The sequence below is a fragment of the Pseudophryne corroboree genome, chromosome 8 (genome assembly GCF_028390025.1).
Source record: "Pseudophryne corroboree isolate aPseCor3 chromosome 8, aPseCor3.hap2, whole genome shotgun sequence".
In the NCBI taxonomy this organism is placed as follows: domain Eukaryota; kingdom Metazoa; phylum Chordata; class Amphibia; order Anura; family Myobatrachidae; genus Pseudophryne; species Pseudophryne corroboree.
The window spans coordinates 405,787,028-405,814,129 of NC_086451.1; the positions used below are offsets into that span (position 1 = coordinate 405,787,028).

The 27,102-nt window shown below is 44.0% G+C and overlaps 1 long non-coding RNA gene and 1 pseudogene across 1 annotated transcript in view; both read right to left on the bottom strand.

Moving 5' to 3' along the window:
- Positions 1-16,585: 16,585 nt before the first annotated feature.
- LOC134947861 (uncharacterized) overlaps positions 16,586-27,102 on the bottom strand; it is a 101,882-nt gene continuing 91,365 nt past the window's right edge. Inside the window, exon 3 of the long non-coding RNA XR_010182825.1 lies at positions 16,586-17,326. This is a non-coding gene — a long non-coding RNA (uncharacterized LOC134947861). The remainder of the gene's footprint in view (positions 17,327-27,102) is intronic.
- On the bottom strand, positions 20,791-20,909 carry LOC134952112 (5S ribosomal RNA; annotated as a pseudogene).

A 27,102-nucleotide genomic window follows, 5' to 3' on the forward strand; every position in this document is an offset into this window, starting at 1 on the left:
TGCTCTTTATTCACATTATACCACACAATAGTGCCATTTCTATACGTAACGCCACACAGTAGAGCACCTTATACACATAATGCCACACATTAGTAATACCCTTACACATATAATGACACGCATAATGCCCCTTACACATATGCCAAACACTACTGCACAACAAACCTACCCACATACAGCACTCACACGGCCGCTAACACTGTGACCTCTGCCTATGCTTGGATATAGGTGTGTTCTCATATATCTTGCCTCAATATGCCATGAAGCAGAGATGGCAACTCTGCTAACATTGGGCGCTTTTTTTGATGAAAACGCATCTAATTTGCATTGTAATTTGGCTAAGATGCACAAGCAGTTTCTGCTGATTAAAATGATATGCAACATGCCTATATACTGTGTGCGACTGTGGCTGTATCTGCATACGAAATGCTACACACAGAATATAGGCATGCCACATATCATTTTAATCAGCAGAAGCTGCTGGTGCCCCTAGGCATACCAAATGCCCTAGGCATTTGCCTAGTTTGCCTATACCTAGGGCCGGCTCTGCCCGCAGCCTAAACCTAACCCTCCCTCACCACTACAGCCTAACCCTAACCCTCCCCGGTGGTGCCTAAACCTAACCCCCCCTCACCGCAGCCTAACCTTAACACTTCCGCCACAGCCTAAGCCTAACCTCCCCCCCCCCCCCCCCACCGCAGCTTACCTCTTCGTGGGCCTGGCAAACACTTGTTTGGGATTCTGGCGTTCAAGGATCCGAGCTGTGTTGGAATTCCGCTGTCGGTATTTTGACTGCTGGGATCCCGGCCACCCAGATTCCATAACATACATGTGTATACATACACACACACAATATATATATATATATATATATATATATATATACAAAACACAGAGCCTGAGTTCAAATTTAATACATAAGCTAAAAAAAAACCAAAGGATCCTGACTTACAGACAGCGGACAGAAGTAAGAGCCTGAATGTTCCTCTGGCTCTCCACCCGGCCACACCTGCTGGCAGGGAACGTTCTTCTTTCCAGCAGCCTGCGCGCTCAGCCAGTCACTGAACCGCAGGCTGCAGCATGACATGCTATTGGGCAGCTGAGCCGTCGCTCAGCAAGCAGCCCAGGATCTTCCAGGAAGCTCTGCAGCACCGGCGGCTGTATGAGCGGTGGCTGGGCTGTCAGTAGGTAGCGCAGTGCCGCGGGTCAGATCAGATTACAGTTCCGATCTGTGGCAGGGGAGGGGGGCCCTTTCAGACAGGGGGGCCCGGGGTACTTTTCCCTGGAGGGCTCCCCCCCTTAATCCGGCTCTGAAAACGTAGGCATGTGCAGAATATGGGATATAGTTGACCGTCTTCAACTTTAATGGAGCATCCTGACCTTGGCAATGTGCCTGCTATGCTACATATTCTTCAGTGTTTTATAGTACATGTAATGGAATGGTATCGGGATCCCGGCAGCAGGTGCTTTGGGCTGATGAGTCAAAATGTGAAATATTTGTATGTAACAGAAGGCAGTTTGTTCGCTGACAGGCTGGAGAGTAGTACAATAATGAGTGTCTGCAGGCAACAGTGAAGCATGGTGCAGGTTACTTGCAAGTTTGGGGCTGCATTTCAGCAAATAGAGTTTGGGATTTGTCCAGAATTAATTGTGTCCTCAATACTGAGATACCTGTTTACAGGCAGTTACTTATCCATCATGCAATACCATCAGGGAGGCAACTGATTAGCTCCAAATTTATTCTTCAGCAGTACAATGACCCCAAACATACAGCCAATATCATTAAGAACTATCTTCAGCATAAAGAAGAACAAGGAGTCCTGGAAGTGATGATATGGCTCCCACAGAGCCCTGATCTCAACATCATTAAGTCTGTCTGAGATTACATGAAGAGAAGGGAGGATTTAAGCAAGCCTACATCCACAGAATATCTGTGGTTAGTTCTCCAAGATGTTTGGAACAACCTCCCTGCCGAGTTCCTTCAAAAACTGTGTGCAAGTGTACCTAGAAGAATTGATGCTGCTGTGAAGGCAAAGGGTGGTCACACTAAATATTGATTAGATTTAGATTTCTCTTCTGTTTGTTCACTCTGCATATTGGGGGTCATTCCGAGTTGATAGCTCGCTGCAGATTTTCGCAGCGCAGCGATCAGGTTAAAAAACAGCAAAACTGCGCATGAGCCACAATGCCCACGCGCGGCGCACGGGTACAAAGAGCATCGTTGCTGTGCAATGGATCTAGAGAGAAATCCAGATTGACAGGAAGAGGGCGTTTATGGGTGTCAACTGACCGTTTTCTGGGAGTGGTTGGAAAAACGCAGGCGTGTCCAGGCGTTTTCTGTGCAGGTATCTGACGTCAATTCCGGGAACTCCGTCACTAGATTCATGGCACAGGATAAGTAACTACAGGGCTAGTCTTGTTTTGCACAAAATGGTTTTGTACCGCTCGGCTGCAAAGGCGTTCGCACACTTGCAAAGCGAAAATACACTACCCCGTGGGCAGCAATTATGCATTTACACGGCTGCTAAAAGTAGCTAGCGAGCGATCAACTCAGAATGAGGGCTATTGTTAATTGATAAAAATAAACTAACACTTCTATTTTTGAAAGCATTCTTACTTTGCAGCATTTTTTCCACTCCTGCCTAAAACTTTTGCACAGTACTGTATATATATAATTTTTTTTAATTCGCAGCTCAGCTCACGCTGAGCATATTCTAAGGGCTTTCTATATACAGGAAAAAAGTGGCTCTGGCTTACAGTACACAGTGTCAGCACAGGCTGTGGATGGACACTGGGCCGGATTCAGACCTGATCGCTCCACTGTGAATTTGCAGAGGTTTGCGATCATATAGTCGCCACCCAAACATAGTGAATACCCGCCTCGTGCAAGTATGTGTACATTGTGCGAAAAGCTTTGCATACGCCGGTCAGCTGCAAATCCGTTCCCAACACACTTACCATCGAATGATTTTTCCAGTCTGTGCGTAGCCCAGGACCTACTCCTACAGTGCAATAGCAACAGGCTGATAGCGGCTGCAGCTGACGTCACACACCCTCCCTGAAAACGCTTGGGCGCGCCTGCGTTTTTCCTAACACTCCCAGAAAATGGGCAGTTACCACCCCCAAACGTCCGCTTCCTCTCAATCAACTTGCGTACATCTTGTGATCAAAAACGACGCAGGATTCTTTTGCAGTTTGGCCTTGCGCGTGCGCATTACAATCCATACGCATGAGCAGTTGATTGATAATCGATCGCCTTGCGAAATCGCACAACAGTGATCAGGTCTGAATTGGGCCCACAGTGACAGCACTGCTTGTGGATGGGTACAGCACTTAGACACAGCAGCGTGACTGGAGTGAAATGGCACCGAATTACTGCCACAGGGTCCTTATTTTGCCTCAATTTGAAATCCGAGCCTGGCAGAAAATCCCCGGCCAGGTCTCGTATTTACTCAGTTACTGGAAGTTCTGGAGCTCGGATTTCCTAAAATACAAACCGCGCATCTCTAATATAGAGGTACCCATCAGAAGATGGGTGATTTTGAGTGGTATCTCACAAATATTATTTGATAACTTGATCCCTAACAGTGAATACAGCATACCTCCAAACTTTGAATCTCTGGGGATAGGCCGCGCGCGTCCCGAAAAGGGGGAGTGGCCTCGGGTGGGAGGGGCATGGTCATGATCAAGTGGGCGTAGTCACGCGCCGAGGACTCATTTTCCGGTGTTTTGGGGGTGTGCCCGGCGCCCCCTGCTCCACTCCCTGCACTGAATACATGCCGTGCGCGTGCACACAGATTGTATTCAGTGATCACCGTCTGCTTTGCCGAGCAGAGCAGCTGTGATCAAAACCTCCCCCAACTGCCCCCCCCCCCCTCCCCGCCCGTGGGACACTGCGACCCGCGGGAGGGACAGCGGGACAGTATCCAAATAGCAGGACTGTCCCGCTGAAATCGGGACAGTTGGGAGGTATGAATACAGTCTTGAATCAAACGAAGGACAGCAATGCAGCAAGGATTTGCTTAAAGTACAAATAATAATCTTTATATTGGAGACTTTTGGATTTTGAAAAATATACTTCTAAAACTATTGTATTTTTAATCCATAAAATGGACATTTTGAAACGGGTGTGGATCATAGGGTCGACCACACTTAGGTCGACAGTCATTAGGTCATCCACTATTGGTCGACAGTGACTAGGTCGACACCTGAAATAGGTCGACATGGCCATTAGGTCGACATGAAAAAGGTCAACATGGGAAAAGGTCGACGTGAGTTTTTTTTTTTTTTTTTTTGTCGTTTTCTCCGTAAAGTGACCGGGAACCCCAATTAGCACACCATGTCGCCTCGTATGGCTCGTTTTGCTCACCATGCTTCGGGCAAGGTGCATAGCTCCGCTAAGGCTGCGCTTGGCACAGGTTACTATTCCCAATCATAGTCCATGTGGATGGTAAAGTATGAAAAAGTTCAAAAAAAGAATATTTTTTTGAAAAACTCATGTCGACCTAGAGACCATCAAACAACAACAGATGAACTACTTATCAATATCAACTGTATATGCAAATTTATCACCCTCCAACTTTCACTCTGTGAACACTGGCCCTCATTCCGAGTTGATCGCTTGCTAGCAGTTTTTAGCAGCCATGCAAATGCATAGTCGCCGCCCACGGGGTAGTGTATTTTCGCTTTGCATGAGTGCGAACGCCTGTGCAGCCGCGCGGCAGCAAACACATTTTGTGCAGAACAAAACCAGCCCTGTAGTAACTTATTCTGTGCAATGATTGCTGTGACGAAGGTCCCGGAAATGACGTCAGATACCTGCCCTGCAAACGCCCGGCCACGCCTGTGTTTTTCCAAACACTCCCAGAAAACGGTCAGTTGCCACCCAGAAACTCCCACTTCCTGTCAATCTCCTTGCGTCTGCCAGTGCGACTGAAAGTGTCGCTAGAATCAGCGCAAAACCACGATGCTCGTTGTACCCGTACGTCGTGCGTGCGCATTGCGGTGCATACGCATGCGCAGTTTTGCCATTTTTTAAGATGATCGCTACACAGCAAACAACGGCAGCTAGCGATCAACTCGGAATGAGGGCCACTATGCAACCCATTTGCAGAAAGGAACATATGTAAGATCAAGGGGGTCATTCCGAGTTGATCGTATAATGTCGACCTAATGCATGTCGGCCAATAGTATTCGACCCAATGACTGTTGACCTAAGTGTGGCCGACCTAGAGACCGGATACCTTTTGAAACAGAGGGGCAGATTTATTAAGCCTGGTGAAGTGATAAAGTGGAAAGTGATAAAGGACCAGCCAGTCAGCTCCTATCTGTCATTTTCCAAACCCTGCCTGTAACATTGGAGTTAGGATCTGATTGGCTGGTCCTTTACCACCTTCCACTTTATCACTTCACCAAGCTTAATAAATCTGCCCCACAGTACACTATCCTGCACCAAACTTTAATATGCCTTCCACCTTGAATGTCTGCCAAGATTTCGCACCTGGTGAGTAGCTCCCTGCCTATGCAGCCTAGCTGCGGAGGCAGGCAGCTACCCACCATGGTTTGGGTCACGCAGCCACCACGGCCCGCCCCAGCAACAGTCCGGACATGCCTGCATTGTCCGGACCATGCACCCCCCCCCCCTCCCCACCACTCCGTCGACACATCAATCAGGCAGAGGCGATTGCACCAGTGAGATGATTTCGCATCTCACTGTGTTTGCATGCAGTGTGGCCGCTGCACATGCGCATACCACACCAGAGACCAGACTGTAACGTTCCAGTCTGAATCACCCCCTAAGTGATGAGAGCTGCAATCAGTTGTTGTGGGCTTCATTTATATTACTGAATCCAGCATTTAATATTGTTGAAGCTTAATAGGTTTGTGTATGATACTGTTTATACAAACCTGCAAATTCAAGAAGGGTGTGTAGACTTTTTAATCCACTTTACTTAAAGGTGTATTTGAGACCTACGTGAGTGTTTTGAACATTTTGACAAGATTAATATGTATTAATATTAATATATAAACATATTAATATATTAATATTAATATGTATTTCTCTTGCCAGGTAATGTTTAGGGCTTGTCATGAATTAATTGTTATGTAACAACCTCTGGTTCGCTCAATTACTGTACAATTAGGAGTCTAATCTGCCATCATGAATCACATTAGAACATGAACAAACTTGGAAATTTACAGTATATCCAGTCATTTCTTTTAGCGTAGCTTAAACTATGTGCTCGTGGACACTAAGGGGGGAATTCAAATGTTTGAAAAGTCGGTTGGGTGTCTGTTTTTCTCCTGTCTATTAGATAGGAAAAAACAGACATCTAACCGACTTTTCAAACATTTGAATTCCCCCCTAAGAACAGCTGGGCCAATTATGTTTGTATGGAATGTTTGTAACAGAAGTGGTTGTGCAATTCCATCTAATTAGAATTCTAATGCAGCAGCAGGCGCCTGCAGGAGACAGACACATCCTGTTAGCATTAGCAAGGATCCGAGTTCTGCGTCTGAGGATGCAGCCTCATATCACCATCAGACACGATTTGATATGTTTATAGCCACCGACCAGGGCCGGCCCGACGCATACGCAGGCTACGCAGCTGCGTAGAGCGCCAGGCAGTAGAGGGCGCTGCTGCAGTGAGTCACAGTGACTTTACTCTCTACAGCGCCGCGGCCGCCTGCCCTGGACACCGCTTCTCTGCGTCCTCCTGGCTCCCAGCCCTCCCCTGATAGCCGGAAACAGGGAGATTTAAAGAGCCCTCCTGCAATGTTCAGGTACAGGATCGGGGCACAGCACACAGGAATCTGTATTGCACTACTGGGTAATAAATCCCAGGAGACTCTGCAGAGCGGTCAGAGGAGCATGTGCTGGTCTCTGATTGGAAGAGAGCCATCACATGCTCCGCTGACCCGTGGAGATGATCAGCAGCAGGAGCAGGCTCATGGGATTCAGATTCCTCACTTCCCAGCCAGGCACACAGTCACAGACAGCCTCCATTGCAGCGTCTACCACACCAGTGACAAGCACCCTGCAGGCATAGGCACCCACCCACACTGTGAGCAGCTTGTGTGAGGTGGAGCTGAGAAGCAGCTGCCAGCCAGAGCCAGGAGATCCTCAACCTGCTCCTCCCTCATCAGTTCCCCTGCCTATGACAGACATGAAGATTCACCTCACACAGGTAGGTGGGAGTAGAGAGGAATGTAGCTTATAAAGACAGGGGAGAAGCAGGTTAAAAGGAACAAGGAGGGATTGCAGTCAGAGATATATGATGTAACCACTGCCTCAGTCACCCGTTATCTCCATGTCACCCCTGCCTCAGTCACCCACTGTCTCCCTGTCACCCCTGCCTCAGTTACCCACTGTCTCCCTGTCACCTCTGCCTCAGTCACCTACTGTCTCCCTGTCACCCCTGTATCAGTCATCCATTATCTCCGTCACCCCTGCCTCAGTCACCCGTTATCTCCATGTCACCCCTGCCTCAGTCACCCGTTATCTCCATGTCACCCCTGCCTCAGTCACCCGTTATCTCCATGTCACCCCTGCCTCAGTCACCCGTTATCTCCATGTCACCCCTGCCTCAGTTACCCACTGTCTCCCTGTCACCTCTGCCTCAGTCACCCACTGTCTCCCTGTCACCCCTGCCTCAGTTACCCACTGTCTCCCTGTCACCTCTGCCTCAGTCACCTAATGTCTCCCTGTCACCCCTGTATCAGTCATCCATTATCTCCGTCACCCCTGCCTCAGTCACCCGTTATCTCCATGTCACCCCTGCCTCAGTCACCCACCATCTCCCGAGAAGATCTGAACCAAACCGAGTCCCGGTTCGAATCTACCCGCGGTTGGAATTCGGATTTTAAATCCGAATTTGGGGTTTTGGATTGCAAAAATTACATGATTTTAGCGGTTTTTGTCAATTTTTATAAATTTTTATTACTGATTATTGGTGTTTTTATCGATTTTAAACTGAACCGAAGTCCAAATCTGAGGGTGGTTTTGCCAAACAAAAACATGGGGGTCAGCGCACATCTCTAACTCAGATGTGGTATATATCTGGTGTGCACCGAATATGTGTACGGGTGAAAGCAGGCACGGCCGAGTCTGAGGACACACCTCTTTTTGCATGACATCGGGGTGGGTGTTTTACTGCATGTCGTGCTCCAGTTTATCATCATGCTCTGTACTTACCGAGGGCTCCGACAGCTGCTGGGCAAATCCCAGCCTCTTCCAGCATGCATGCATCCTCCATATCATTGAAAAAAGCACCAAGCTCAGCTGAAACACATCCTATCACTAAACTTATCCTCTATGCCACAGGTAATATTGGAACATTTGAACAGGCAGGACACTTTTTACATTTGTCTTCTAATATGCACACTGACTGAGGTGTGCCACACAAGTTTTCTTTTCTTACTTCTACAGGCTAGTCTGTCACAAGGGAATCGGTATGGTATCCCACCGCACGGGAAGCCGAATGTCATTATACCAACATCGGCATACCGAGCGACAGGGGGGCGAGCGCAACGAAGACCCTTGCGGGCCCGGTGGTGAGCTAAGCTCGCCACAGGTTCTATTCTCCCTCTATGGGTATCATGCACACCCATAGAAGGAGAATCACCTACCTCGTCGTTATACCGGCGGCGGTATGGTAACCCAGTTGGGATCCCAGTGTCTGTATTGTGACAGCCAGCCACCCACCATCTCCCTGTCACCCTGCCTCAGTCACCCGTTATCTCCATGTCACCCCTGCCTCAGTCACCTTTATCTCCCTGTCACCCCTGACTGTTACCCACTGTCTCCCTGTCACCCCTGCCTCAGTTACCCACTGTCTCCCTGTCACCCCTGTCTCAGTCATCCATTATCTCCGTCAACCCTGCCTCAGTCACCCACCATCTCCCTGTCACCCTGCCTCAGTCACCCATTATCTCCATGTCACCCCTGCCTCAGTCACCATTATCTCCCTGTCACCCCTGACTGTTACCCAATGTCTCCCTGTCACCCCTGCCTCAGTTACCCACTGTCTCCCTGTCACCCCTGTCTCAGTCATCCATTATCTCCGTCACCCCTGCCTCAGTCACCCACCATCTCCCTGTCACCCTGCCTCAGTCACCCACGTCAGGAGGCGAAGTATCCACGAAACGCGTTGGGGCGGAGCTTGCCAGACGTGTGTGCTCGCTTTCACTCGGCTCTCACTTCTCCCTGTGTTCGTCGCGAGTGGCCAGACGGGTTCGGCTTACCGGCGCGGTGCATGGTCCCGGCTTCTGCACACAACGGTGGAGGTTTGCCTTGTGGATGCTTTTATGCTTATGAACTGGCCCAAAGAGTGGGTCTGATATGGTACGAGAATATCTTAACTTGTGATGTGTGTTTTATTGATGCATTCATGAAATAAAAATAATCTGCACTATGGGCGCATTCTCTTAAAATTCTTGTTCCATATATATATATACTGTATATCATATACTGTAGGCTAATTTCTTATATAAGAAATTAGCCACAAAGAAGTTGGTTGTGGGGGTAGAAAGCGCACTAGTCTAACCTTATAATAAAAATAATAATAATATATAAGCAGGTGTATAGAAAGGTTGTAATGCAAAAACTCTAATAATACCCACTTCCTATGGGAGAGACAAAATAAATAAACACTAAATAATTCAGAGCCGGCGGTTCTCCCTAAAGTTGTAAGAATAGATCACATATCGTAAGGAGAGTAAAGACAACTCTTTTTTATGGGGCACTCTTGTAATGATTTAAAACTTAACTTTTAATATAACAACAAAGACTTACACTGACATACTCACATGTAACATATAATTGTGGTAAAAAGCAATTTCTGGTGTTAATCGCTATGCCTCTGAATATGTCCCTAAACTGGAATAAGTAACCTTCTGACTGAGTTGGAGTCAATGTATTTTGGTTGATACAATAATTCCTCTATTACTTGAAGTTATAACTGTTCAAGAAACACATTCACAGACTGCCATTAGAAACACAATTGCCAAATATGCACTTCTGCCATACCTATCATAATTATGTATGTTACTGTCTGAATGTGATTTAGATTAGAATGTACTCCTAATGTAGAGTGATGCATATAGGGCTCAGATTACGGAATCCGAGGCTGAAGTAATCACTCAGCAACACAGGCAACCAAACAACCTAACATATGGCAACGGCATAACACTATATTGAGACACAGTGCCTGATGTATCCCTGTACACTCTTATATAGATGTCTGCGGTGCATTATAAAAGCACACAATAATAAAACATTACTATAGTGTATAAAGCCACTGCCCCCTCTCACTGAACGGAAAACTAACACTGATTATATTCAGTAGTTAATAATATGCAGCTGCGTGTGATGTATTGAAAATAACATTGTCATTACTGTTACATCATATTAAGTATTTGCTCCTTTTTACCAGTATCGAGCAATTAGCTATATGCAGTCACTTATGATGGATTGAACATAATACAACTATAAATCATTATCCAGGTGAATAAAGCTAACTTTTCCTGTCACTGAACAGGAAAACACTACCGATAACATCCAGTATTTAGTTACATGCAGCTGCTTAGGATACAGTGGACAATTGTGTAACAACTTGAGGAGAGTGGCAGAGGACTGATACCTAATAACTATTAGAATGATTTGCTACCCCTTATGCATCACACGGAGTACAGACAATTGCAACATATTAGTTACTGAAATAACCAAGCCTTCATAGAGAATCCAATCTATATATTATATTACATGCTGAGGAAACATTTCCGTTTAATCCATTCTTATTTAAAACTGCGAATATAGGCCCTCATTCCGAGTTGTTCGCTCGTTAGCTGCTTTTAGCAGCAGTGCAAACGCTAAGCCGCCGCCCTCTGGGAGTGTATCTTAGCTTAGTAGAAGTGTGACCGAAAGGTTAGCAGTTCTGCTATTAAATCTTTTCATGCAGTTTCTGAGTAGCTGCAGACCTACTCCTACCTTGCGATCACGGCAGACAGTTTAGTTCCTGTTTTGATGTCACATACACGCCCTGCGTTCGGGCAGCCACTCCCCCATTTCTCCAGGCACGCCTGCGTTTTCATCTGACACGCCTGCGTTTTTTAGCACACTCCCGGAAAACGGTCTGTTACCACCCAGAAACGCCCCATTCATGTCAATCACTCACCGATCAGCAGAGCGACTGAAAAGCGACGCTCGGCCCTGTGTAAAACTGCATAGTTTTGTGTGAAAGTACTTGGCGCATGTGCACTGCGGCCCATATGCATGCGCAGAACAGCCGATTTTTAGCCTGATCGCTACGCTACGAAAAACGGCAGCTAGTGATCAACTCGGAATGACCCCCATAGTGCAGTGGTTCCCCTTTAGCAATGTCCCACAGCAATTACCAATTATCTGCAATAATTGGGTGTGTTATATATAAATAAATTATAGCACATTATAGAACAGTGACGGATTACTATCAAGGGAATGCTATTTGAATTAAGTCTATAAGCTGTGATCACTGTATTAAAAGGCAGAGTATGCCAACAGTGATACATGACACATTAATTACCCTGACAATAGATCATTACATTTCACTGACAGTGCTGACTACGAGGATTGAGAGCGTTGGTCAGTGACATAATCACCAAAATTTCAATTGGATGCTCAGGGTAACACTCATTTGAAATTACTTTATCTGCTGTAATACACTTGAGCAGTATATACGGCCAGCAGCAGACTCTTGGAATCAAGTTACTGTCTATATATTTCTCAGGGTAATACATGTGGGTGTATGTGAAAGGGGAACACTAGCCAGCAGGCCAGTCTAGCGGGTCGCTCACTTCACCCGCTGGGTGAAATGAGCCCCCCCCCCCCCCCCGCTCCCCCCGCACGCTCAGCACACATCTCTCCCCACATCTGCCGGTGAGTACTGGCCTTAAAACTATAATATCTTATAATATATTGGAGAGCTTGGTTTGAAGGAAACTAGCATAAGAAACGAATAACTGCAGCACAAGTAATGTAATAAGCTTTTATTTACATCAAAAAACCATTCGACAGTACATACAACGTTAATAGAGGTCATTGTACCCATTAACTAATTACATGAGCAATGCACGACACTTTGAGTACAGTGTGTATTTTTAATAATATATGTTACACTTTGTCTTGTCATTGTATGTTGGTTTTAATATTTCACAGTTATAGGTCTCTTAATAATACTAGATTAAAAGTTATATTTTATGTATCCATTTATTTTTGTGCGCCACACAAGACCAATCCTTTCCCTTCTCTTATGAACAGGTATATGATATATGCCTCCTTCCATAAAAAAATACATTAGTAATTAATGTTGAGTGTGTTCTCCTTTTACATTTTTTTTGGCCACGTTTCTTGGCTACCAGATGCCATTTGCTCTTACATTCCTTGTCTGTACTCCGTTTCTGAATTTATTCCCAGTGATTACACATCTGCCATGTTGCCTTTCTCTGTCATGTAAAGGGCCTACAAGCGTGTTTGGGGCAGGTTGGTTCCTGTATCTATCTGGCCATCCCTTTTCCTTTGACGTGACACCCAGTTATCATTTTCATTCAGCCTTGCTTTCTCAGGCTGCAGTCATGTATTAATATACATTGACTTTTTACTTACTGCATTTCAGTTTTTGAATTTGTGCTTTATTCCATTCCTTACTATGTGGCTGCTTCACTGAAATGTACTTTGCTTTAGTATCACTTGGTAGTAATGGTCCATATGTCCACATACTGTGCCACAACGTGATATGCAGCCCAGTGCATAGCAGAGATGCCCCATTGAGGTTGTCTTGTGGGGTATAATTATACAGGGTACAGTAGTTGGTTTCCAGATTTCACCTTCTTCCTGGAGTGGGTCTCAGAACCTACAGAAATACCATGGATCTGAGGTACTCATTCACCCTTGGGCAGCTTACCTACATTCCATGTCTACAGTAACAATCAACTTTCCAATGGCCCTAGTGTCTGTACTTGTCCTGAACATAAAAATCCAACACAGCCAGTATGGTTATTTTGATTTTGCTGAAGTTACTTCTTGCGATCAGATAGTAAGTATATTGCTGAAGTTACTTCCTGCGATCAGATAGTAAGTATGCTGTTTGCCCTTTTACTGAAGAGTTATGGTGACTGTTTAATGGAATACATTTTTCGGGTCCATCTGGAGGCCAGGCTTGTAGCCTTTCTGCGGCTTTCCATTTAAATACTTGCTTTTGGCATACTGCTTTGTTACTGCCTGGGCCATTATGTTCTCATTACTTTGGCTTGGTAACTAATAACTTATTTGTTTTCACAGACGGGCCTTGTCAAGTTCTGCAGTGCTCGGATTACAGGGCATGCTGTTACTTCCTCCCTTTTTGAGTGTTACTAATCCTGCTTGTATGGTTATTCTGGCTGGCATTTGGGCTGGTGTTTTCATTAGGCCTTTCATGTTTGCACACTGGTGGTACCATCTAAAGCTGCATTTCCAGACACACCTTTTTGCGATGTCTTGGTGTGTGATGAGGTCCCTTTCTGCTATCTGCTGCCCTCTAATATGGATCAGTGGGGGAGGGGTCACTGGGTTTCCCTTAAGACATTTTGGGACAAGCGGATCTACCTGATGTTCATAACTTCTGATTATATGGCATAGTGTTCTAATGCTTGGGGCTCTTACGTGGTCCACCTGTACAGCGCACTTCTTACCAGGAACTCATTTAGTTCTTTTTCAAACTCTGCTTTACTGTCTTTGGGCTACTGGATCTCCATGGCGGCTGTGTTGGATTTTTCTGTTCAGGACAGGTACAGGCACTAGGATATTGGAAATTTGACTACTACTTTATAAACCTTCTCTCAAGTTTCATTAGTCTTCTGCTGCTTCTCTACATGCGGTGACCTGAGGCTTTGGCCGCTTGCTGGCTGCCAGTGAGTTAGTTTGGGATGACAGTTGGTGGCAGTTGGTGTGGCTCCCCTATTTGAAATTTGGACTGCGCTGCAGCCCCACCTCTGCCACTGCTAATAAACCATACACAAAAAGGGTGGGAGAGTGGGAAAAATGAAACAAAGAGGCAGATATTCTGCCTCACACCACTTTTATGTACAAAAAGCCCTCCCCACTTTACTACTATTGGCTTTTAAAAATGAAGCTGACTGTCTCAAAGGGGAACCCAAAGCACATTCTTAAAGGTGGCTTAATGTCCCTCATGCTTTTAGTCAGCCGTCAGGTGAAACTTAGTTTCACTTTACCATTCAAAAAATATCTCTCACTACCGTCAATCCTCTCTGACCATCAAATGGGATTTGTACAGGGGCGCCATGCAGTTAAGGCAATAGCGGCTGTCATAGCAGCTCAAAAGTCGACCGCCAGTCAAAATGTATTGGTCAGCTTGGACATACGTAGGGCCTTTGATTCTATACTCTGGTCTCACCTCTTTACTGTATTGGAAAAAAGACATTTTGAGGACAGTTTTATAAATTTTATTAAGTATATCTACCATGACCAGAATACATCTTTACTGGTAAATGGCCTCTTAGGCCCGAGCTTTAAATTGGAAAGGGGCACCCATCAGGGTTGCCCCTTATCTCCCCTCCTCTTCAATATAGCCCTGGATCCCTTATTACGCATTCTTCAGCAATGGCACATCTTTCAGGGTGTTAAGGTTGGCTCTAGGGAGATAAAGATCTCTGCGTTTGCAGATGACATCTTATTGTATATATCTAATCCAGAACACTCCCTAGATCAAATACTACATAAAATAAATTGATATGGTTCCATTTCCGGTCTGCGAATTAACATGGACAAATCTATAGCACTGCTCCTTAGGGGCACATTAATCCAACCTCAATGGGCTTCCAATTTGTCCTTACAATGGGCCAAAACATTTATCCTCTACTTGGGTATAGTACTACTTCGAAACCTGGCTAACATATACCCATTCAATATTAAAAAAGTAATACACACTTTTACGGAGGATGTGAAATGCTGGGAACGCCTGCCACTCTCTTTCCTGGGATGAGCAGAACTTTTAAAAATGGTAGCAATACCTAGAATACTATACCCACTACAAAACCTCCCAGTACTTTTCACAAAAGCAGACACGGTTCTCTTAAATGCTATAATTAGGAAATTTATATGGAAGGGTGGACGGGCGCGCATAGCCCTACGGAAGCTATATCAACCGAAAATGAATGGCGGTATTAACTTTCCTGATGTCACTGGGTATAATCATTCAGCTCTCCTGAGGCATTTGAGGGACTGGTGTCAGGGAACATCGACTTACACTGATGTCTTTCTGGAGCAGTAGTACCTGCTAGACACTGCCTTACTTAGTTTGCTACACCAACATGATCTGGAAGTGGAGGAACATATCAAATTGAATCCATTGCTTTGGATGACAAGGAGGCTTTGGCACATCCTGCGTCGCAGAGCTGGACTTAATTGTTTCTATTCTCTACATTTACCCCTGACCAAAAATCCTCACTTTTTGGACGGCATGGCTGCTCATCCCTTTACCTTATGGAGACTAGCGGGAGTAGACAATATTGGGTCTTTAATATCGGAGGAGAAGCGCCCCCTCACCTTTGTAGAATTAACTACCAAACATGCCATGATTAGGCCCTATCCCTTGGCCTACATACAGGCACATTTCTACGTAAATCACATTCTACAACATTTTTCAGATAAAGATTGGGATAATCCTCTAGACATTTTCTTGAAAAAGGCTGTCCCTTCACGTAAAGCTATTTCAGTCCATTATACATTTCTTAGAGATGTTATGGATCATAACAAAGTATCGGGGGGAGTATCGGGGTAGCTATCACACTTCCCTGAACTGACAATCCCGGATTTGGAGAGGGCCCTTCTGTATTCTCGTAAAACGCTTCCATCCAACAAATACACTGAGCTATTTCTAAGCATTTTCCATAATGCCTACCTTTCCCCGCTTCTACGGTTTCAAATAGGAACCTCCACGAATCACAATTGTCCCAGGTGTCATCAAGAGGAGGCAGATAATTACCACTGTCTGTGGTCCTGCCCTATTGTAAAATATTTCTGGCACTTAATACGCAGATATGCAGAACTGAAGCTGATAAATTATGTCCCGTTTACCCCAGAATGGGCAATTTTTGAAATTATTAATCCTGTGCTACGAATGACCTTGGGGAGTAAGAAATTATTACTGGCCATAAGCGCAGCGGGAAAAAAAACTATATTACAAAGTTGGCTCGATAATTCACCCCCTCAATTACCGTTGTTTTTTAGCAAACTATATATTCTGTTTAGAATGGACTGGATGGAGGCGCTTTTACATAAATAAAAGGAAGTGGAACTGTTTTTTTCACTCTGGGAATCGTATATAGACACACTTCCACTCATGACTAGAAATCAGATACATTATAGTCTTAAAGATACCATCTGGTATCTTACCAGACTGATAAGAAACAAATGTATACTCCGCGCTATATGTACACTGTATCAAATTAAACTATAGTGTGCAGTCTGTCATATGGAATAATTGACTCAGTAGAACTATGAAAGTATATCAATAAATTCTTTATCTAATAATTAAAAAGGGTGTACATTTCAAACAAGATAAGCAGCATGTATTAAGCAACAATTGATTTATAATCACAATTAGTATAGCATACAATGAGATGAAATATCTTTGTTATAATGCTAGATAAAAATAGAAATACACTGGCGTCCCAGTGTTTAATAAATGTCTCGTAAAAATAATCACAGCCTTATTAATGATGAACTTGTGTGTATATTGATGTATAATTACCCATGTGCAGGTTCCTGAGAGTATGAATAAACAGGGTCCGTTAGGATGTCTGTGCACATATATGGGTATACAGTTAATTGAGCTGATTATAGCTGGTTTGGAAAAAGCCGTATATTTATCGCGGCTATGCTCCGGATAGAAAGTAGTTCTTAATAACCTGTGTGAAGATCTCCAAAGGACCCACCTCCTCAAACCGGGTGTTAGACCTCACTGCGGAGGCCAGTAGCAGTCACTCGGTACGGGTGAGCGGAGAACCGGACGTCTGCAGCACGGCACGTAGATGGATGTCAGTGCTCTTGCCGAGAGCCGCCGGCTGAAGCGACCGGCGTTTATCCAAACCGTAGTGGAATGTGGCTGTGAAGGCCGTTAGCTGTGAGGCCGTTTAGCAAGATCGATCAGCAGGTAATGCCGAACGGCTGAACTTTGAAAAGTGGGCGTCAGACTGATATCACATGATCCACCGATTGCCTTGACGTAAGGGGAGGGAGAGGGGTTCTTGCTTTTTGCATATTCACCTCCGTTGGGTTTCAAGACTCGCAGCCCTGTAAAAAAAATTAAATTTAATATGTTTATATATTTATTTTTGAGATAATTGTTATTAACGGTTCTTGATTTTTATTGCTGTATAACATATCCTACTCAAAATTAAGGAATGCATAGTTTTACACTGAGCTATTTCTAAACATTTTCCATTATGCCTACCTTTCCCCGCTTCTACGGTTTCAAATAGGAACCTCCACGAATCACAATTGTCCCAGGTGTCACCAAGACTTGCCTACTCAAAATTAAGGAATGCATAGTTTTTGACATCTAATGTTTCATTCATAGTTACATGTCTATCTGCAGTGAGGATTTGAACCAATGTATGATATCTGCATAGTTCACAAGCTGTAACTAGATCTGATAAAATTGCATTGTAACCAATGTTGCTTTTTTGTATCAATTCAATGTTGCCTCAATAAAAAGATAAAAATAAAAAAGTCTCTCTTTCCCTAATAACTAAACCTAAATACTAACATATTTTCTCATACGTCCTAGAGGATGCTGGGGTCCACTTCAGTACCATGGGGAATAGATGGTTCCGCAGGAGCCATGGGCACTTTAAAACTTTTCAAGGGTGTGAACTGGCTCCTCCCTCTATGCCCCTCCTCCAGACCTCAGTTTTAGAAATGTGCCCAGGCAGACTGGATGCACTCCAGAGGAGCTCTACTGAGTTTCTCTGAAAAGACTTTTGTTAGGTTTTTTATTTTCAGGGAGAACTGCTGGCAACAGTCTCCCTGCTTCGTGGGACTGAGGGGGCAGAAGTAGGAACCAACTTCCTAAAGAGTTTCATGGCTCTGCTTCTGGCTGACAGGACATGATTAGCTCCTGAAGGGAACTGAACGCTAGCCGTGCCTAGATGCTCACTCCCACAGAGCCAGAAGTCAGAAGACAGGTGAGTGTTAGAAGACAGATCTTCAATCAAGAAAGTGACGGCTAAAGGTACCGGGCGGCTGGCGGGAGCACAGTGCGCCATGTTGCCAACACATACACAGGCACTGCAGGGTGCAGGGCGCGGGGGGGCACCCTGGGCAGCATGAAACCTATGGAAACTGGCATAAATAAGGGGCATAAGTTGCTGAGGCACAGTCCTACCCCCACCAGTATAAAAAATTACCTCATAAAAGCTGAGGAGAAACACACCATGGAAGAGTGGAGCTTCCTCCTCAGTCAGCCAGCACACTGCTCAGCGCCATTTTCTCTCTCTCCTCAGGCTGCAGAGACAAGGCTGGTCCTCCTCCACTACTGGACAAGTATCAGGGTGCAAAACAGGGGGGGGCACAGTGAATTTGGTGCTATATAATTGTGTGATTAGCATTATAAAAGCACTGCATGTCAGTGGGCATTTTGTGTTCACAGACATTGTGTTACTGGCACTGGGTTGTGAACTGGCAAATCCTATCTGTGTCCCTCTGACAGATTTTACTGTGGGTCTGTCCCCTATAAGTCCCGGAGTGTCTGTGGTGTGGTTGTGCACGTGTGTGACATGTCTGTGGCAGGGAATTCTTCCTCTGTGGGAGACATGTTAGAGACACAGAGGTGTAATATGACACCAAGAGCCTGACTGGGTGAAAAGTTACATGATAGTGTGAATCATATCAGTAAGAGGTTGGACTGAATCTCATACAGAAAACTGAATATAATCTGTTGAAGATGTGATTTTTAATAGTTCTGCCTTTCATCCACAGGGACCCCTCTGGGTCACATACAAACAAGTAGTACAAACTGATACCGACACGGACTCTGATTCCTGTGTCGACACTAGTTATTCCAGGGGAATAGGTCCTAAGTTAGCAAAAAGCATTCAAAACATGTTTTAGCTATAAAGGAGGTGTTAGAAGTTACGAAGCCCCCTCTTTTACCACAAGAAGAGGGTTTACTTTAGTAAAGAAGTAATGTAATTTTCCCTCCACCTCAGGAGTTGAACAGTCTCTTGGAGGGAGTCTGATTTAACCTGAAGATAAATTTCAGATTCCCAGAAGGAATTCAGGCAGCTTACCTTTTTCCAAAAGGTGGGAGTCACCCCGCATTTTAGACAGGGCCCTGTCATAAAAGGTAAAAGGTGTTTCTCCCTGCGCCTGGAATGGCTTCACTTAAGGAGCCGACAGACCGCAAGTGAGTGATCTATTGATGTGGCCAATGGGACACTACTCAGGCCTACCATTGTCTGTGCGTGGGTGAGTAGGGCTATTGAAAAGTGGTCAGAAAACTTGTCATTAGACATTGACACAATAGATGGAGACGAGATACTCCTAACGTTAGGTCATATCAAAGACGCTGCTGTGTACGTACTAGAAACCATGAAATATATTGGTTTCTTGGGATCAAGAACTGCTATCATGGCAGTATCGGCTCGGAAGGCGTTGTAGATTCGCCAGTGGAATGCTGATGCAGATTCCAAAAGAAATATGGAGGCTCACCCGTATAAAGGTGAGGCCTTGTTTGGTGATGGGCTATATGCGTTAGTCTCGGCGGCTACCGCAGGTAAGTCGACATTCTTGCCTTATGCTCCTACACCTGCGAAAAAGACACATCACTCTCACATACAGTACTTTTGGCCCAACAAATACAAAAGGCCAAAGGTTCCCCCTTTTATGCATGTAGGGGAAGGGGAAAAGGAAAAAATCCGCAGCGTCTCCCGGATCGCAGGAGCAGAAGTCCACCCCTGCTTCTGCCAAATCTGCAGCATAATGCTGGGGCTCCCTTGCGGGAGTCCACTCGGGTGGGAGCACGTCTGAAATTTTTCAGCCAAATCTGGATTCAATCTGGCCTGGACCAATGGGTCTTACAAATAGTGCCCCATGGGTACAAACTAGAGTTTCAAGACGTCCCCCCATGCCGATTTTTCAAATCGACCTTGCCAGCTTCTCTTCCGGGAAGAGAGGCAGTAACAACGGCAATTCAAAAATTATGTCAGGATCAGGTCATTATGCAATAGAAAATTGGGTTAAGGATGCCGCACAGGAGTAAATGATGTTAAATAAATAAGTAATTTGTGTAAGTTTCCAAGAAAACCGACCAACCGGAAAAACTTCCGGAATTTATCACCATCTACCATTAAACAGAAAAAGTTGTAGGTAGGAAAAAAGGGGTGATTGTCGATGGTGCTCCCATGGGTCTATTACATTGGTAATAAAGAGAAGAGAGAAAAAGAAAAAGAGACCCTTGTTGGGAGCACTCACTCTTGGAAACAATGGTGGATTAGATAATGCATGATGAGGTAGGTATTTAAAACGTAACCTTTAATTATTTATAGGTAAAATAAGAAGTACACCTAAAATTGTTGTTTAAAAATATGATTAAACAAAAATGAAACATTGGTTGCGAATTACAGCTGTGAATATATAGGTGAAAACATATATGTAAGGCAAAAAATGCGGCATGAAGTATGGCAAAATCAAGGAATGTGCCCACCAGGTATTGATTTTTAGGTTAGTGCAATAATCAGAGTATTGCCGTCAAGAAAAACCTACAACACCAGGTATTCCTTAGTGGTCAACCACCTAAGTACTGACCAGGCCCAACACCGTATTGCTTCCAAGATCGGGCGAGATTGGGCATGTGCGGTGTGGTATGGTAGTAGATTTAGGTTTAATGAGGCAAGGACCTGCAGCTGGTATGCAGCTATTGACTACACCATAAGCCTGGTTATTGGAATGGGCAGATGATCTCTTAGAAAAAGAGACATATGTTTGACCATCATTGCACCAAATTGTATTCCAAATGTATAGGTATACGAAGGTTTAAATCATATGGTCAGTCGGTTTTGCCAAATGGAGCCGCCTGCATGTTGCTTTTTTTGTGTGTGCTGTGCAACATAGATCAACAATGGATTTTTCACGTGTGATAGGGCATAAATGAACCCTTATTATACTGATGACATGCCAACAAGATCAATACACATTAAATCTTGAAATAATATAATGTCATTAAAGCTGAAACTACTCAAAGATATCTTTATCAGCTGTACAGACAGACTGGCAGATAGGTAGATAGGGAATGTATTTCCAGAGACACAATCTCTATTGCCCACACTAAGGCTAACTAAATCCCTAGAGCCTGAAATACCGCATGCTGTCTTTGTAACAATCTTGTTGACAATAAGGAAACCAATAATCATGTATACACTGTATGTCCACAATAAATCAATCAGGATTGTGGCATGCCAAATATAATTTGTGCTATAATGGCAAATGTGTATACCTTTTATAAACTATGTATTGATAGCACCTAGGAAACAAAAATGTTTCATATGCAGTGAATAATGCCTTAAATAAGTGGCATAGATTAGCCGAAAAAACGGGAGACCAATGCACTTGCTGTTGAATTACATCTGTGCGTGGCCGGAGAGCGGGAGACGTTAGATGTGCAGGATATAGGTAAAAATTATACTTATAGCCGCCTGGCGCCTGTGTCCTGCTTGCTGAGTGCCGCTATCAGTGCCGCTATCAGCTCGGGTTGACGAGCTGTGAAAATCTGCGGCTCGCCTGGTCTCCTCTCCTGCCGGTCTGCTGGTCACGTGAGCGCGCTCACCGTGACCGCGTCCACCTCCCCCAACGTACGTTTCACAGCGAGCTTGTTCACGGGTAGTGTGAACACTGTATGTGCAGACCCGGTTTTAAATCTGCTGAGGTGATTGGTAATTGGCTACACATGTTAATAGTTGTAGCGATAATTAGCTTAGGGTCTGGCTGCATACGTAGAGCTGCACTATAAAGACTGAGGGAATGTCCTACACATGTTAGAACGAATATAAGTAATTAGTGAATAGATGGCCTGCATCTTAAGAGATGGGATGTAAAGATGTCTGCATATGGCATAATAAGGATTTGTTTTGTACACATAATACAATAACATATTGTATCTATGAGTGATTAAACGCATATATGTTGAGAAAAGAATAATGAAGAAGTGAAAGGATATAGAAATTAAATTGAATAGAAGAAACGGGGTTTAAGAAAAAATGGGAAAAATATATGTGAAAGAAATGTGGGTTGGTGAGAAGTTGTTTAGCGCGTGCAAATTGGTAGTGCTTAAGAACTGAGTTAGGGTGTTATAATAAGAGTGGATGTGTGTATGGGCAGAAAAAAAGAAAAAAAGCTCATCAACATGAGCTTCAGCTTAAAGCAGGAATTGTCCTACAAACACAGGAATAGAGAAAATTTGGATGAAATTTTTCCAAGCAACATAGTGGATACAGAACCACATACCAACTGGGAATCTGATTTTGTACAACTCAAACAACTACTGCATAAACAAATAAGAACCAGTTGGGACCTCACTACACTAGAGAACTACCTAAAGAACAAAATTGTACCACGCAGCCTTAGTCCAAGAGTTTTTCCCACTTTCAACCTAGCTAGTGAAAACCTTAAAACTGATTGGGACAACAGTCTCCTCAAATGCTCCATGGAACTCATGGGCATTTTGATCAAACACAACCATCTCATACTCGAAGGCTGCGAACGTGACCTGGACGAATTAAGTAAGAAATTGGAGCCCTGGGAGAAAGACACACAATTTCAACGCTGTTTCGAGAAAAACAAACAAGACCTTCTAACATACGAACAAACTATCATCGATAGAAAAAGAAATAAATTCGCGAGAGACAAAAAGGACTTTGTATCAGGCAAAATATTCAAGTGGAATAAGCCCTCCTGGCAACCGCGACCCCCTAGAAACCCTGAACACTACTCTTCATCAGATATAGAAACATCTGGAACTGAAGATATTCCGGAATATATCCCCAACACATCATTAACCACAAACTTTAGAGGTGAGGGTAACAGCTCCTCCCAATATCATCAACAACATTTTTTAGGGGATCCCCCCAGGGGAAGGGGATCAAGGCACCCAGCAAACGAAAGACAAGGAGGGGGCGCAAGAGGAGGAAGAGGCCGTCAACAACAGTGGGATCAATTACCACCGAGAAGACAACCAGTACGGAATTCACGCAGAAGGTAACTTCAGACTTCCCAATACCAACGGACACCTCTTCACAACTCAAGATTATCAACCTCTCAGCACACACTTTAGATCACGATCAAATCCAAGTCCTGAGCAAAGGCCTCTCCTATTCTCCAACCGAAAAGTTTAACAGATTCAAATGGGAAAAAGATTTAAAACTTTTTGGTAGAAAGTTACTTCTCACGAAATTTCATAACAAAATAGCTACCTCCAAAACTGACGGTATCCAATCTTATCAGACAGAAACAGGCGATAATATGAATACATCAGATCTGTCTGGACTTGAATTGGAAGCACTGGAGGCCCTACAATCTTTGGAAACAGAATCAACACCAACCACAGACTCCCAGTGGGAAGTCAGCACGAGGGTCATTTGCAAGAAAAGGTCTACATTTTTTCCAACAGAGCAGACGAGCCCAGAAGTACAGATATTCACCAAATTAGTGTCTCAAGAATTTGACCACATACACCTTCGGAAGACCAGAAGTCTGTACAATTCCAATCTATCCAGGAAAGAACTTAATGCTCTAAGAGAGATTGAATCATGGCAGGACGTTATTATAAAGCCATCAGACAAAGGGGGAAACGTGGTGGTATGGCCCCGAGAACAATATATACAGGAAGCCTATCGACAGTTGGAAGACCAAACTTGCTATCAAAGAGTATTACTGAACCCCATGGAAAATTATAAGACGCTATATAACCGGATTCTTACCGATGCTCATGTGGAAGGGACTATAACATCTTCGGAATATCAATATCTCCAGACAACACATCCCAGTATCCCCACATTTTACATGCTCCCCAAGATACATAAGAATATGAGGCAACCACCAGGAAGACCAATTGTATCGGGGATAAGATCTTTAACTGAAAAAGCCATTATCTTTGTCGATCTACATCTACGACACCACGTTTTGGGTCTCCCTTCCTTTGTCCAAGACACCACAGATGTTCTTCGCAAGATTCATGATGTCAAACTGGAAACAAACCAATACTTAGTCTCTCTGGACGTTGAGGCACTGTATACTTCAATTGATCATGACAGAGGACTTGAAGCTGTCAACTATTTCATGAATATGGAAGGCATGGAAAAATTCCATGTGTTCCTTGCCGATTTACTCCAGTTCATACTCAGTCACAATCTCTTCACCTTCAATAACAGATTTTTTCTACAGACCAGGGGCACAGCTATGGGAGCAGCGTGTGCCCCCACGTATGCTAATATTTTCTTAGGATGATGTGAACGCAAAATTGTGTTCACTGACAGCAACGATGTTTTCACATCTAATATTATCATGTGGGTAAGGTACATCGATGATATTTTGATGATATGGGAAGGTGACGTACAGATGCTTCTCCTGTTCATTGAACATCTTAACAACAATAACCTCAACATTCGACTTACCCATCATATCAGTCAGGATGAACTCCCATTTCTGGATGTGCTAATTTACAAAGATGTAAACAAAATGCTCTCAACAAAACTGTATAGAAAGGAGACATCTTCTAACACCCTGTTACATCAAACTAGCTCCCATTTTCCTCCAACAATTATGAACATACCTAAGGGGGAATATCTCCGTTTAAGAAGGAACTGCTCCAATGATCAGGACTTTGCGGATCTAAGCAAAGACCTCTCGAAGAGATTACGAGAGAGGGGATACAGTAATACTTCAATCAAGAAAGCTAGTAGAAACATTCAGAATATCCAGAGAGAACATCTAATCTTTGAAAAGAAACAAAAGCCACAAGAGGACAAGAATATCAGATTTGTAGGGGGTTTCTGCCAAGAGTGGCGTCAGGTAAAACAAGCCATTCAAAAACATTGGGGAATCCTCCATCTGGATCCCATCCTATCTCAAAAAACTTGGACCACAAGTATCTATGAGCTGGCGGAGATCAAGAAACTTGAAAGACAGACTGGTGTCCAGCCATTTCCAAATAACACAAGGTAAATTACAACCCACGATCGGCACACATCCATGTGGTCATTGTAGAGCATATCAATATATCCTTAAGACTGATAATATCCAGGACCGCTATGGCAAAGACATTAAACTCAGACACTTTATTAACTGCTCAACAGAAGGAGTGATCTACTGCATAGTGTGTACTTGTGGACAAAGATATGTTGGCATGACGACCAGAGCCTTCAAGCAAAGAATTCTGGAACACGTTGGATCCATTCGCAATGCGACAAAAGGTCTACAAAAAATGAAGCAAATCACCTCTGTAGCACGACATTTTGTCTCCAATCATGCAGGTCGGAGGAATGAACTTAGAGTTTGTGGACTTGAGCAAGTTAAACTTGGAATACGAGGCGGAGATTTGACCAATACTCTCTTACGGAAGGAATGTGAGTGGACTTTCAGACTGGACTCACTACATCCTCAAGGACTTAATGAAACCATTAATTTTGGCGCCTTTCTCTCAATTTGATCATATTACTATTATACAACAGCTAATATCTTGGCAACAATTATCCTAGCAGGGACCAAATTTCTTAATATCATTATTTCTCTACTTTTATAGATATCTTTCACCCATCCACTAGTAATACATCACCATTTATTAATTCCCTACACAATTTATTTCTTTTAACGTAATCTATACACAATTCCCATAACTCATCTCTCGGGCACCCAACATCCTCTCCCCTCTCACACACTATTCACATCCATTTATATCATCACCCACGCTATGCCCCCACCATACCTCATTGCAGTCACCTAATATTCAACACCATTTAATTATGCCAACCCTTTCCACCCCCCTCCCCCCCCCCCCCCCCCCGTTTTTTTCTTTTTTTCTTTTTTTCTTTTTTTCTGCCCATACACACATCCACTCTTATTATAACACCCTAACTCAGTTCTTAAGCACTACCAATTTGCACGCGCTAAACAACTTCTCACCAACCCACATTTCTTTCACATATATTTTTCCCATTTTTTCTTAAACCCCGTTTCTTCTATTCAATTTAATTTCTATATCCTTTCACTTCTTTATTATTCTTTTCTCAACATATATGCGTTTAATCACTCATAGATACAATATGTTATTGTATTATGTGTACAAAACAAATCCTAATTATGCCATATGCAGACATCTTTACATCCCATCTCTTAAGATGCAGGCCATCTATTCACTAATTACTTATATTCGTTCTAACATGTGTAGGACATTCCCTCAGTCTTTATAGTGCAGCTCTACGTATGCAGCCAGACCCTAAGCTAATTATCGCTACAACTATTAACATGTGTAGCCAATTACCAATCACCTCAGCAGATTTAAAACCGGGTCTGCACATACAGTGTTCACACTACCCGTGAACAAGCTCGCTGTGAAACGTACGTTGGGGGAGGTGGACGCGGTCACGGTGAGTGCGCTCACGTGACCAGCAGACCGGCAGGAGAGGAGACCAGGCGAGCCGCAGATTTTCACAGCTCGTCAACCCGAGCTGATAGCGGCACTGATAGCGGCACTCAGCAAGCAGGACACAGGCGCCAGGCGGCTATAAGTATAATTTTTACCTATATCCTGCACATCTAACGTCTCCCGCTCTCCGGCCACGCACAGATGTAATTCAACAGCAAGTGCATTGGTCTCCCGTTTTTTCGGCTAATCTATGCCACTTATTTAAGGCATTATTCACTGCATATGAAACATTTTTGTTTCCTAGGTGCTATCAATACATCGTTTATAAAAGGTATACACATTTGCCATTATAGCACAAATGATATTTGGCATGCCACAATCCTGATTGATTTATTGTGGACATACAGTGTATACATGATTATTGGTTTCCTTA